Raw genomic sequence first — 15,406 nt, 5'->3', positions numbered from 1 at the left:
CTCAATAATGCTGCCTTTTTCTAGATGCAGAGAGAAATTGAAGGTTATCAGAAAATGAAGCAAGTTACAGAAGTTCATGTAATGGAGAATTAGATGAGTCCTTAGAGATTATCAAGCTCACTTTTTTTTTTTTTAACCAGGTGTAATATAACTTCATGTTTTGCCAGTCTGGTAAGCAAACACTAGTATGGCATTGTTTTGAGGTACCTTTCTGTATTTATGGGTGAGACAGAGTATTTTTTTCTTATCGTATTTTAGATGAAGGTTCCCAGGGCAAATTAGTTTCTCATTAAACAATTAGTGCACATATGGTTTTGTGACATTGGTTGCCAACCCCAAGGCATGTCAACACTCTCCCCTTCTTGACCTTGGGTTTCCCATTACCAGCTCTCCTATCCTTTCCTGAGTCTTGTTTTATAGGCCTGCCTAATCGTTGGCTGAAGGGCAAACCTCAGGAGCGGCTTCAGTTCTCAGTTAAAAGGGTGGCTGGGGGCCATACTCTCGGGTTTCTCCAGTCTCTGTCAGACCAGTAAGTCTGGTTTTTCTTTTTGTGAGTTAGAATGTTGTTCCACATTTTTCTCCAACTCTGTCCGGGACCCTCTATGGTGATTCCTGTCAGAGCAGTTATTGTTGGTATCTGTGCACCATCTGGTTGTGCTGGACTCAGTTTGGTGGAGGCTGTGGTAGTTGTGGCCCAGTAGTCCTTTGGACTAATCTTTCCCTTGTGTCTTTGGTTTTCTTCATTTTCCATTGCTCCAGATGGGCGGGACCAGTGGAGTATCTTAGAGGGCCACTCACAAGCTTTTAAGACCCTAGACACTACTAACCAAAGTAAGATGTATAACATTTTCTTTATAAACTATGTTATGCCAATTGATCGAGATGTCCACCAAGACCATAGTCCCCAGCCCTCAGCTCAGCAATTCAGTCCCTTGGGGAGTTTGGATGTGTCTATGAAGCTTCCATGAACTTGCCTTGGTCAAGTTGTACTGACTCCCCCAGTATTGTGTACTGTCTTGCCCTTCACCAAAGTTACCACTTATCTATTGTCTAGTTAGCATTTTTCCCTCCCCACCCTTCACCTTCCTTGTAACCATCAAAGACTGCTTCTTTTTGTGTGCAAACCTTTTTGTGAGTTTTTATAATACAGGTCTCATACAGTATTTGTCCTTTCGTGATTGACTTATTTCACTCAGCATAATGCCCTCCAGATTCATCCATAATTAGATGAGGTCATACTGCAGTAGGGTGTGCCCTTAATCCAATATGACTAGTGTCCTCATAAGAACAATAAATAGACACTTCACCAAAGAAGCCACTTAGGTGGCTAACAGACACATGAGGAAATGCTCTTGATCACTGGCCGTTAGAGAAATCCAAATCAAGAGTACAGTGAGTTATCATCTCACTTCAACAGTACTGGTGCAAATCAAAACAACAGAAAATAACAAATGTTGGAGAGGTTGCAAGGAGATTGGAACCCTCATGCACTGCTGGTGGGAATGCAAAATGGTACAACCATTTTGGAAAATGTTATGTCACTTCCTTAAAAAGATACAAATAGAAATACCATATGATCCAGCAATGTATCCTAGAGAAACAAGAGCTACCACATGAATAGACATATGCATATCCATGTTCATTGCAGCATTATTCACAATAGCAAAGATGGAAACAACCTAAGTGCCCATCTACAGAAGAATGGATTAACAAACTATGGTACATATAGGGCCGCTATGAGTCTGAATGGACTCAATGGCACTGGGTTTTTTGGGGTACATACATGCAATGAAATACTATGCAACAATAAAGAAGAACGATGAAACTGCGAAACATCAATCACTTCTTATAGATGAGGAAACTGAGTCTCAGAGAAGTTAAACCACTTGACCCAAGTTACATAACTAATGTTAGTAAAGCCGTCTTAGACGAGGAAAGAGAAATATTCTTAACACTTTAAACACAAAATTCTGATGATACTTGTTTATAGCATTCACTTTCCATTTATTTCACTTATATTAATATGTAAAACTTATTTAACAGTCATTAAACAGGCATTGATTATATACCTTGTAAAGACAGCAATGTCATTTCTGAGAATATGGATTCATTCATCTAAAAAGTATTTAGTTTTCTGGTATTCAGCTCTACATTGTCTGAGCTTGAATGCCAACTATGCCACTTATTAAATGGGTAAATAAAGAGAAGTGACTTATTTTCTTTGGAGCTCATTTTTCCATCAATAAAATGGGGATAACAACCGTGTCTATCTCATTGGGTCAGTGTGAGAATTAAATGGGTTAATATATGTAAAGCACTTAAAACAATGTATGGAACATGATGCATCAATGTTTGGTTTTGCTATTGGTATCGCTGAGCAAGTACTATGTGCTGGAATCAGGAATCAGGTATATTTGATTATTATTCAACTACTGCTCTCAAGGAGCTACAGACCATGAGGACACACACACACAAATTAAAATGTGGAAGCGATAATTGAGGAATAGTTGTAGTGTTAACTGTGTGAAACAGAGTGTTAGGCAATAACAGTGGACAGTTTTACAAGGTCCAGGATGTATAAAGGGATGGGGCCAAGTTAATTTTATATCCACTGTGTATGTGATGTGTGGTTCGGTTTCTCAGAAACTCAGGAATCAAATGGTGAGGGATGAACCAAGGAAGTGGGTATAGAAGCGAGAGGAAAAATTCAAGAGACACATAATTGAATCCACAGACCTTGCCGGCCAATTCTTTGTAGAAATAAGGAGAGATAAAAAAGAAAGTCAACATTTCTGACTTGGACAATTAATGGATGAGATTTCTATTGAACGAAACAGGGAAAGAAGGTGAAATATGAGTTTTAAGTTTGAAAGTTGTAACAATGGAAACACTCATCTGGAACTCAGCAGTAGGTCCTTGGGTGAAGCCATAGGTTTGGGATTCCTAATGATACACAGAAAAGTATTTAAGTTTTACCTAAGGTGATGGCAAAAGGAGGAGGAAAAAGTATGGAGGACAAAGATCAGGATAATATCAGTACAAGGAACGTAGGAGAAGAAATCTTAATGGAACTTGAGAATGAAGAAAAAAGAATTAGGAAGGAAGAGGAGAAAGATTGCTATTGATTGTGAAAAATGAGTGATCAATGGTGTCAAATTCAATAAAGCATATATTGTACAAATTGAAAGGTGTTCAGTGTATTGATTATCTTCTCCACAACGGTTTCAGCAGTGAAAGTCCAGAGTATAGTTATAGGGGATTGAAGTATGAATAGCTGAATGCAAAAAATATAAGCAAAGTAGAACAATTATTGAAAGCTTGGTTGTGATGAAAAAGGTCTATAATCATCACAATCCAATGATGAGCGCATAATAGGCACTCAGTAAATATTTGTTGATGAAACAGTAGCATCTAGACTTCTACCAACATCAAGGTACCATCATTACTAAGCAATGAAAGAGAGACACAAGCACTTTTGTGTTGAAGGATATGGGGCCAATGGAGAAGGAAAAAAAAGAGATGCATAATAAAACAATGTCCTGAAAATGATAAAAGGAAGTACTGTAGACAAAACAATTCACTTCGCATAAAAAATATCAGGGGTAAAGACGTTAAGAGGCATTCAGATGTAAATATGTTTGTAAATGAACATCAGGAAGTTAAGAACACTTATATGATTCATTGTATTTTGCTGTAAATTGGGGAGCATCATGCAATGAATAAGCATGGCAGGCAAGGAAAAGCAAGTGCCTCAGTAGAAGGGAACTGGCAGGGCAGTTGAAATTAATGAAATTAATGCCAGCTCCAGTGCAAAACAATGTGCCAGCCAGAGATAAATTTTACACAGGGTCGTGATGGTCCCACACACAAAGTTGTTTAAACTGTGAGGCCCCTATCACTTAAGGCACCTTCATCAACATGTCTCCTACAGTACCCTCCTTGTAATTGAAATCTCTAAGCTCAGCAAGTCTCTTGGGGGTATACTATTCCTTTGTAACAAGCAAGAGGTAGGGGTGGGCCGTGGAGTCTAACTCTTGCTGCATTCACCCAATATGCAAATGGCCTAACATCAGCGGTTACTGGGAAAGGACAGATTATATGAATACATAACAGTTCTGTGACCCTTTTTGAGAGAACTGTCTCATATATCCATGTCTACTGATCCAGCAACTCCAGTCAGGAGGGCTAACAATGCTTTTGCTTGTGTCCTGTCTGCTTGGCATCTATGAGTCTTTGCTTTGGACAACTGGTGTCCCTGTTTTGTTGATGCCCTAAGCATGTGCTTATCTTGCTTATTGGGTAATCCATCCTTGATCATCTGAAGAGTTATTCTAATCAGACACCTTACTCTTAAATCCCTCACCTGCCACTCTTATTCATAGCATTATGCACCCCAATTTACAGCAAAATACAACAAATCATGATACAAACACAAGAACATTTTCTTGCACACATTCTGGTAAACAGCCAATGGGAACTCCAGTCCCAGGTGACATGTAAAAGTGGGGGAACTTGAATAAGATGACTGTTGCAATGAATTCAATCAAGTTGCTTTTTAACTGCATAACATTTACTTGTAGAGTTATGTCTTAAGTTTTGTGAACAATAATATCTATAACTTTAATTTTTAAATATGTTTGGCACACACACATGCAATCTAGCATATATTCAATATAATACTAACATGGGTAATAATTTAATATAATACTAACATAGCAAACATCAAAAATACTAGAAATATTAATATTTAGCTAACATGAAAAATTTTAACTTATGTATCAAGTGAATTTCATTTTTACTGCCTGTTGTGCAGGACACAGTGCTTTATATTATTCTATATATGCTAATAAGGGAGATATTAGGCACATTAAGAGTACGTAAAATTCAATATTTATTTATCATGCAAAATATGTTTCTGTTTTGCAACAATGTGTGTGCTTCTAAATTCATCTCCCAAGAAAGCAAAAAAGGACATTTATAAGAAAATTACATTTATATTTTATCAGAATTGTTTTCGTCATCTAGTGCTGCTGTAAAAGAAATACCACAAGTGGATGTCTTTAACAAAGAGAAATTTATTCTTTCACAGTCTAACAGGCCACAAGTCCAAATTCAGGGCGTCAGTTCCAAAGGAAGGCCTTTCTTGTCAGCTCTGGAAGAAGGTCCATGTCATCAGTCTTCCTGTGGTCTAGGAGATTCTCTGTGCAGGAACCTCAGGTCCAAAGGACACACTCTGCTCCCAGCACTGCTTTCTCTGCTTGCCTCTCGTTTTTTGTCTCTTAAGGAATTGGCTGAAGGCACTATCTAATCTTGTAGCTCTCATCAATATAACCGCCACTAATCCATCTCATTACATCATAGTGATAGAATTTACAACACATAGGGAAATAATATCAGATAAACAAAATGGTAGACCATCATACAATACTGGGAATCATGACCTAGCCAAGATAACAGATATTTTGTGGGGACATAATTCAAGCATATTTACATATCTCTGTGTAAGGAAATTGAACAATTCTTCAATAAAATAAATTAAATGAATATCTAGGTAATAAAAATTATATAAATGCATTTTATTTTCCATTTCCCTTCAGATTGACTTTCTTTTAAGAAATTGGTTGATACTGTTATGACTCATAAAATGAAACTTGCTTGTTGAGAGGTGGTTCTATTGTTACAGCAATTATGTACATATCTTTGAATATGGGAGTTGAACAATTCCACAAAGAAATACAATGTATACTTTATAAATTTATATATAATAACAATTATATTTTCCTTTTCATTTCAGACCGATGGGTATAAGCTTGCATTCATTTTTCTTTTGTCAACCACATAGGAACATGCTTATGACACTATAATCACATGACTCATGAAATATCTGGTCCTGTCCTGCACAAAGCAAACCAAAACGGGTCTTCAGATTGAGCATATCCTTGTATTTGTATCATGATCTTTGCGATCGCTTTTGCCCCTGTCGAGTATCAGCAGTAGTCCAATGAACTTTGAAGATGCATCATCAAAGGAAGGAAAGCGAGTATGCAAATTTTCAAGTATTATTTCAAGACGAAGAACACTTGTGGAGATCTGGAAAGGGCCCTCCAACAAATATTGTATGACAAACCAATGAAATTATTTCCAACTTCATGTAAGTACCATTTCTTTTGACTATCTCAGACCAGAAGAACAAAACTATGTGCTCCAAGTCATTTTTTTTTTACTTACTAATTTTCAAATATAAGTTTTTGTGATAATATCCAAATTCTAATGTAAATTTTATTTTATAAATTTTACTTGTTTTATTAATTTTATTTATTTTCAATTATTCAAATTTATTTGCTACAGTACAACTGGAAACACTGGTGGTGTATTGGTTAAGTGCTATGGCTGCTAACCAAAACGTTGGCAGTTTGAATCCACCAGGCACTCCCTGGAAACTTTATGGGGCAGTTCTACTCTGTCCTATAGGGTAGCTATGAGCCGGAATCAACTGGACAGCAATGGGTACAGGCACAGTAGAACCAAATTTAAAAAGTGACATAATTTTATACCCAGGTAAAATGAAATGGCAACAACTAAGTGGAATGCAAAAATGAAAGCTCACAGAAGATAAAAAGAAAAGGATTTGAGAATTTCTAAAGACAGTTCCGAAATTAACTTCCTTTTAAAACTTAATGAATCAGAAAAGACTTCTGTTGAATGCTCAACTTTAATGGATGCAAATTGTTGTTCTAGCACCACTAGTACTGGAATTACTAATAACAATACGAATATAACAGACTTTGTTCCAAATTCTGTATCTATTCCTTGTTGTAGTAAAATTAATGATAATAATAATGGCATAGAAAGTGAAACTGTTTTAAAATCTGAAATTGTCTCATTTGCAGGACCATAAATAACAGAAACTCAGATCCTGCTGTGTGGAATTATTTTTCTTCTAATGATGTAAATTATTGGATTGAAAGAGAGCCAAGTGTCAACATCACAGTGAACCACTTGAAAATTTGCGTCAAAATTTCTGTTTGGTAAACAAATGAGGATCTGTAGCGAGAATATATTTTTAGGGTACAAAGCTAATGGTGAAAATTATAAGAGGGAGTGGCTACTGTATTCTCCATCAGTTGGCTTTGTGTATCATTTTGCTTGTGAACTATTCAGTCCTAAATCATTTAATTCTAAATTTGCAATGGACGGATTTAGTGACTGGCACAATTTGAGTACAATTGATAAACATGAAAACAGTTCAATTCATGGAGGTTATTTTTATGTTGTCATATTTAAAATGAAGAAATGGTTTTGGCTTAAGTCATGAACTGGAAACACTAATGAAGAATGGCAGTATTGGAAAGCCATTTTGGAATGTGTTTTTGCTGTCATTATAACAACCACTGAGCATGGACTATCTTTTTGAGGAAGAAATGAACATGTTTGGGTCCCCACAAAATGGAAGTATTTTTGGTTTACTTGAGCTTTCTGTCAGTTTGATCCATTTGTAGTAGGTCACTTCTCAAAATATGGTAACACAGGAAAGGGCTCCCCATCATATATATCTAAAACAATGTGTGAAGAATTAATAGACTTAATAAATAATAAAGCTTAATCTACTGTTTTCAGTGAAATAAGTATAGCTCAATATTTCAGTTGTCTGTAGGTTCCACTCCTGATCTTTCTCATACACATCAGTTAAGTATTGTTTTAAGATATGTATCTCCAATAGATGGAAAACCTGTTGAGTGATTTATCACATTTACTAGCTTAAAAAGTCATATCAGTGAAGAAATTGCAGATCAAGTACTTCACTATTTATGTGAAGTTTGCAAAATTGATTATTCTAAGTGCAGAGGCCAGTCCTATGACGACGGTGCCAATATGTCAGGGTGTTATAAAGGCATGCAACAGAAAATTCTAGAACATAATGAATATGCCATTTTCATGCCATTTGCTGTATATTTAGTTTATCTTGTGGGATATAGTACAGTAGATTGTCCAGAAGCAGTTGATTTATTTTTCCTAGTGTCCAGTTATTCTATACATTTTTTGCTGCCTCTACTCACTGATGAACAGTTTTTTAAACATATTTAAGCAATGATCAAGTATTAAAATGCCTTTTTAATACACATGGGAAAGCTCATGCTGTAGTAACTAATGCAATCCTAGAGCCTTACATTCATATTCTTAGATGACTTAGAAAATATTGCTGAAAACCAGACACGAAAAGGAGCTACCAGGAGAGAAGCTGAAAACATCACCAGCAAAATGCAAACACTAGAGTATGTATTTATTTTGGTTATATGAAATAATATATTGCAGCATTTTCATCAGATGCATCAAGCTTCAGAAGATTCAAGATTCAGAAGTAAACTTAAAGATATGCACAGATCTCTACCAGTCATTAAAAAGTGATTTAAATAATTTAAGAGATTTTGAAAATTTTGAAAACGTAACAAAACAAATACTGCTAAATTCTGATTATCAAGCAGCTCGTTGTCACAGAAGCTTAGAAAGAAACAAGTAAATGACGGAAGTGCTCCAGAAGTACCATCGAGTACCAGAGACCAATATCCTGTAACCACATTCTATGCCATCATCAATACATTTGAATCTTGCAAGAATAGAAGGGTGAAAGTGTATGAAGTTCTTTCAAATAGATTTTCCTTCTTAAACAATGTGGATATACCTGATGCAGAACGTATGAAGGCCTCCAAGGAATTATTGCAGGCTTAAATACAAACCTTTACAGAGAAGTGTGACAATTTCATTCTTACGTGAGGACCAATTTTACAGGCCAGGAAAGACAAATTTTACTCATGTAGAAGCATGTATGATTCCATAATAGAAGGTAAAATGCAATGCATATTTTCCAAAGTTGAAATTGCTTTACACATATTCCTAGCTTTAGTGATCCAAACTGTACAATAGAATGCTCATTTTCATCCCTAAAGAGACTCAAAACCGTCAGTGTACAGTGATGATTTAAGAAAGACTCAGTTCATTATCCTTATTATGTATAAAAAAAAAAATTTTTTTTATGTATAGAAGTAGATATTGTTCAGCAGCTTAAAAGACAAAATCACTGAAGAATTTGTAAGAGCAAAGAATAGAAAGAAACGTTTTTAATTATAACATGTTAGAGATGAAAGATCTATCTAGAAATAAAATCTAGTAATTTGTTATAATATTTGTTTTCTGATCATTAAATTTTGTTTTATGACTCTTTTCATTTGTTCATTTATAATTATAGCATGTATTATTATTATTATTTTTTTTATTATAAAACAAGCATCAAAATTGAAGTATAAGCCATTTAAAGCAAATTGGTGAATGCCAATTTTTCCTTTGTGGGAGATCAACAGAATTTTACATTGATTGTTGAAACAGCTAAGTTCACTGACTCATTTTCCTTGTTGTAGAATACGCAGAAAATTCTTTTTTGTAGAAAATGTGTCATGTAGTAAAAATCTTAATACTCCACATCCACTAAAAATTGTTTAATTCGGTTCATCTCATTCTGCTAAAATGGCATATGCCACTTTTGTGTTCAATTGCTAATATTATAGTTGCATTTAAAAAGAAGTTAGATCATAGATAGCTAAGACACTCACATGTATATATACACGTATGTGAGCATATATATATAAAACTTACTTATCTTGCTCAAATGCATGAGTAAGCAGAGGAGCGGGCACCACGGATTATCAGTGTTTTGGGCCCTCACATGCTTTAATCCTGCCCTGGAGATAATGATAAATGGAGCTGGTCATGGGCAACTTGGATTGGCCAATAACACAGAACACCCAGACATCATCAAGTCTCAGTGGGGCAAAACGTCTAGTTTCTGTCCTTTTTCACCAGCTGTGAACAGCAGTGCAAATATAGTCCCAGAAGGAGGCTGGATAGAGCGATGAATTCGTAGGATTAACAGGACTGAATCAACGCAAGGATAAAGGAGTGAGGGAATGAAAATTACTGGCAGGACAGTGGGTTACCACAGGATCTTCACTTGATAGAGAAGAAAGTAAAACCAGATGTCGCTGAGAGATTTAGTGATGATAAAATAGAGAAACTGACTGCGGTTTCCTAAGAAGATGTGTTCGAGTTATGCTCTAATAATCAAAACTTGAAATTAAGGTTTTTAAAATGGAGCATTTCCAGTGCTTAACAAGGTCCAAATGGTCACTGAAGTGGAGTGGAGATAGTTTTTTGAATTACGTGTGTCAAGAAGGAACTGAGAGACTGAGTACAGGATGTAGAATGCATGTGAAGTGATGAGGGGAAGCTGACTTGGAATTTTAAAAGACCATGGATTATTCAGAAAACCAATCAATTCTACATTTTAAACAACCTTCAGCAGCGGTAGTGGTGGCTTGCAATGTAAACAAAATTCTACTAAATGCCCACAGAATGGTTATGTTCACCTACAGATGTCATTAACGTGTTTGTCCTGAAACATTAGAAAATTAAAGTAAAATCTCAAATATAATTAGAAAATTAAAATATAACATATAAAATATATTAAAATTAATATAAAAAATGAGCATATTTATTTTTTAACTGTGCTGGAATTTATTAACTTTTACTCCTTTAGACATATTGTAGTATTATTCTGTTTACATACATGTACAACATATTCTACATAAATATACTTATGTAGCAATTATCTATGGAAACCCTGGTGGCGTAGTGCTTAAGTGCTACAGCTGTAGGTCAGCAGTTCGAACCTGCCAGGTGTTCCTTGGAAACTCTATGGGACAGTTCTACTCTGTCCTAAAGGGTCAATACGAGTCGGAATTATCTATCTATGATTCAGTATTCAAAGTTTTACTTCATTAAGCCAGAACCTCCAGATTAATACTTTTACATTTTATGTACATATTTGGATTTATAGATTCTTAAAAATCAGTATGCTTACTCAAATAGAATGAAAGGAACCACCTATTTGCTTGATAATTGTTACTTATAATGTGATTCGTTTTCCTTGTTTTGGCAAAACTCAAACACGTCCCTAATAACCGAAGTGAGAATCCCATAGGAAATATTAAAATAAGGAGGTTTAGTTTTGATCTGGGCACCATTTTTAACAGATTTTCACAAGACAGTCGCTATTGATAGCCTGACAAGTTCCTCTTTCACTCCATTTTTTTAGCGTGTTTCTGTGCTGAAAATGTGACCAGCTATTTCTACCTAAAAATCTACAATCTCCTGAAATAATATTTGTTCAAATACATAAAATAAAAATTATTTTATGTATTTGAAAAAATATTATGAAATAATATTTGTTCAAATAGCATCAGTCTATTCCAGATAAAAATACTCCAGGCTTCCTCAAAAGAAATAGTGTTATTGCAAGCTTGAACTATTGAAAAAATAATATTGCCTCCAAGGGGGTACGCCATCTTAATAAGACATATCTTTGAGACAAGGAAAAATGTACTTCTCAAATCCTACATGCGTTATAAACCACCACTTAGGAAACCTTTGTTCTAAAGTGTTGCCAGTTTTACCTGAGGCAGGCATTTTACTGCATTTAAAAGGTCTCCAAGGATGCTAAGGAATCTTAGGTGAACCTGGAGGCCTGGTGGATATAATGAAAACTAAAGTTTTTGTTTTGTGAAGTTTTCTTGAGGCTTTTCTCCTGGGAATTGAAACGTAACTCCCATTTTGCTAGTCTAACTTCACCAGGTAGTGCTGGCAGAAATTTTAGAAAGAGAAATCGCTGGTGGATGTAACAAACTAAAAAAATAGGCCTCTCTCCTCACTCACCTGCTGTTCTATTGAAGGAACTGGTGCTAGAAAATATTGTTAGCCTAATTAAAAATAGATGACAACGCTTCATAAAAATGAGACACCGATGCTATTTTTAGAAGCTTTAACTTTTGTAACTTACTTTGCTGGTAAGCGCTAGAAAAAATTGCCAAGCAGGCGTGCACCAATGCCTATGTTTCTCTCTCCTTTCAAAGTTTTTTCCTTTCTTGATCAGTGAGTTTAATGGTTGGTTTAAATCAATTGAGTAAACTAATTCACACTATGGTGCTAGAGGCTTATTGTATCACTCTTCCCAGAGATAAATTCTGCTAATCTTTCCTTATATACTTTAAAAAAAAAATTCTTTATCATTTATTCATCCAAAAATATATATTTTAATTACCTGCTGTGTGCCAGAAACTATGTTAGGCCCTATAAATATAGAAGCAAACAAAACTTTAAAGATCTCTGCTGTTATGGAGCTTACATATCAATGATGGGGAAACAACGCATAAAGAGATTTATTAATATACGCATATATGGGCCTCACCTATCCTGAGACCAGAAGAACTAGGTGGTGCCTGACTACAACTATCAGCCCATCAGATCAGGGCCACATTAGATGGATCCTGATAGACTGGGAGAAAAATGTAGAACAAACCTCAAGCTCTTAAAAAAAAAAAAGCTCAGACTTAATAAGCCAGTTGAGGCTGGAGGACTTCCTAAAACTATTGCCCTGAGATACTCCTTAAACCTTGAACCAGCCCCTGAGGTCACATTTACCTAAATAACAGATGGGCTCACAAAATCACCTGTGAGTACTGGGCTCCTTTAAAAAATCACCTCTGTGAGACCAAATGATCAGCAATTTCAAAACAAAGATGAGAAGGTAAGGAGACAGGGAAACTAGATTAATGGAAATGAAACAATCAAAATGGAAATAATGAGAATGTTCACACATTTGTGAAGAATGTAACCAAAGTCACTGAAAAATATTTGTAGAAATTATTTAATGGAAACCTAAACTGTTGTGTAAATCTTCACTGAAAGCACAATAAAATGTTATTAGAAATATGCACACATATGATCAATGCTAGTTTCTATGAAGAAATAAAAACAGAGTAAAGCAATAGAGAATGGCTGATGTACTTCATACAACCTGCCCCAACATCGAAATAAAAAGATAATCCGTATTAAATATTAATGAAAACCTGAAATACCAGCTTAAGAATTTGAATAAAATCAATTTTATCTATTTAATATCAATTAAAGGTGACACAGAAGGAAGAGTAACAAAATATTTTCCATTCAAGAGAATGTCACAATAGCGATGATAATGGAGGAAGTCTTAATGTTGAATCTGGCTGCCATTTGCTGCTAAGTTTTAATGAAGAAATTGATAAAACACCTTGAATGATAAGAAGAGGAGTGCCGAGGAGAAAGCGCTAGCACTGAGGAGGAAGCGGTAGACCTACACTAGCCCGTGTGGTAGTCACTGGTACGTGTGAACACGCAGCACTTGAAATGTATCTAGTTTGAGTTGGGATGTAGAGTGAGATTAAAATACACACCAGATTTAGATCATGTACATGAAAACAAGTTATAAAATTTATAAACAATTTTTTATATTGATTGCACATCAAAATGATGGCATTTTGAATATGTTGGATTACATAAAATATGTGGCTCACACAATATTTATAGTGGATAGTGCTCTGCTAACCTACTGAGGCCTTAGACCAGCGGTTGGCAAACTTCTTCTGTAAAGGCCAGAGAGTAAATATTTTATACACTCTGGGTCAAGAGGAAAAAAAAAAATGAATATTATGCATATAGTTATATACACACATAGTTATATAGCCATTTAAAAATGTAAAAGTCATCTTTACATTGCACGTGTAGCAAAACCAGTGAGGCAGGTTTAATCCTTAGTTGCCTCTTGCATTGAAGAGTAGTGGAAAGATGAAGGGCTTCGGATCCCTGGGTTCAAATATTGGCTCTGCTACTTAGCTAAAATGATGTTGGGCTGGACAGTGAATTTCTGAGTTTCCTTCTCCTTATTTGTACAATGGGGTATTAAAGTCTACCCTTGCAAAGAGGTCATAAAAACTTACGAAGATTCGATGGAATTGGTTTGTAAAGTACCTAACAAAGTGTCAGTTTCTTATTTCCTATAAAGTGTGAGATTTTCAGTAAATACTGGGATAATTGGAAAGCCCATTTCTGGGAAAAAATATGAAGTGCACACACACATGTTCTCAAAGAAAAACAGACATGGAAATGGATCATATAATAGCAGCCTAAATTGTTTAAAAAAAAAAAAATAGAGAACAACAGAAGCTATACTTTATCATATCTGTGTCCTGACCGTCTAAAGAAAATGTACAGCCTCTTAAATCCGATTGCTCCCCAAAATGTCAGAGGTTGCTTAATGCAACAAGCAGCTCTCTGATGGTGAAATTTCAAACACCTGTGTTGGGAAAAATCTTTGAACCAAGGTCCTACTTGAAGTCTCTCAAAACAGAAAGTAGCTCTCATGTCTAGGACATTTTATCCCCACTTCTTAGTCTTTTTGCAATGGGAGGATCATCAGATCTCCACATACTAATATAATTGGGTTGAGATAAAAACCTAATTAAAAATAGCTGGCAAAAACTTTGTAAATATTTTTGTTTGTTTTATTAATCACAACAACATGCAAATGAGGTTGACAAGTGTTTCCAAGAATGCGTATGAGACGTATAATGCATCCAGTGTACAAATAATCTTTGATGAGTACGTGGATTACAGACTGTAGTCTTTCTCTGAATCCTTGGGACTGAACAATCTCAAATGCACCTCCTTGGGAATAATACCTATCCTACGAATTGAATTCATGAAAAATTTAACTTCATTTCCACAATAATGCTGACTAATAGTAATGCAACCCAGTTATTGACTATGTACCTAGAATCACTACGCTAGTGTCCACATATCCCCTTTAAATTCTACAGTCTTGCTCCAGTTTCTAAGAATGTCCCCATTTTTATATGTGCATGATAGCACATTCTCATTGTAGTTTGGGGGCATTTAATGGTTAGCATGAATAAGCACTGACACTAAGTTTCTCTTTCATGGAGTTCCCGGGTGGTTCAAACAGTTAAGGCATTCAGCTGCTAACCAATCATTGGAGGTTAAAATCCACCCAGAGGTGCCTCCAAAGAAAGACCTGAAAAACCAGCCATTGAGAAACTCTATCAAGCATACTTTTTCTCTGATACACGTGAGGTCACCACAAGGTGGAACGGACTCCACTGGTTACTGGACAGTTTCACAGTTCTCACAGACCAAGACACGAAACACAACTACTCACTAGTGGTCACTGTTGCAAATGCTTATGGCTCAAGTTTAATTAGAGTCCACATCCTTTTCCCCTTGAGGATTTTTAAAAGTTCATTATTACTGCCATTGCTTGTATAAACCAAAAAACCAAACCTGTTGTCATCAAGTCAATTCCTACCATAGTGACCCTATAGGACAGAGCAGAACTGCCCCACAGGGTTTCCAAGGCTATCATCTTTACAGAAGCAGGACTGCCACATCTTTCTCCCTGAGTAGCTGGTGGGTTCAAACCACCGACCTTTTGGTTAGCAGTTGAGTACATCAACCACTGCACCACCAG

This window comes from Loxodonta africana, chromosome 6 (genome assembly GCF_030014295.1).
Source record: "Loxodonta africana isolate mLoxAfr1 chromosome 6, mLoxAfr1.hap2, whole genome shotgun sequence".
NCBI lineage: Eukaryota > Metazoa > Chordata > Mammalia > Proboscidea > Elephantidae > Loxodonta > Loxodonta africana.
This window is presented reverse-complemented; position numbering follows the sequence as displayed.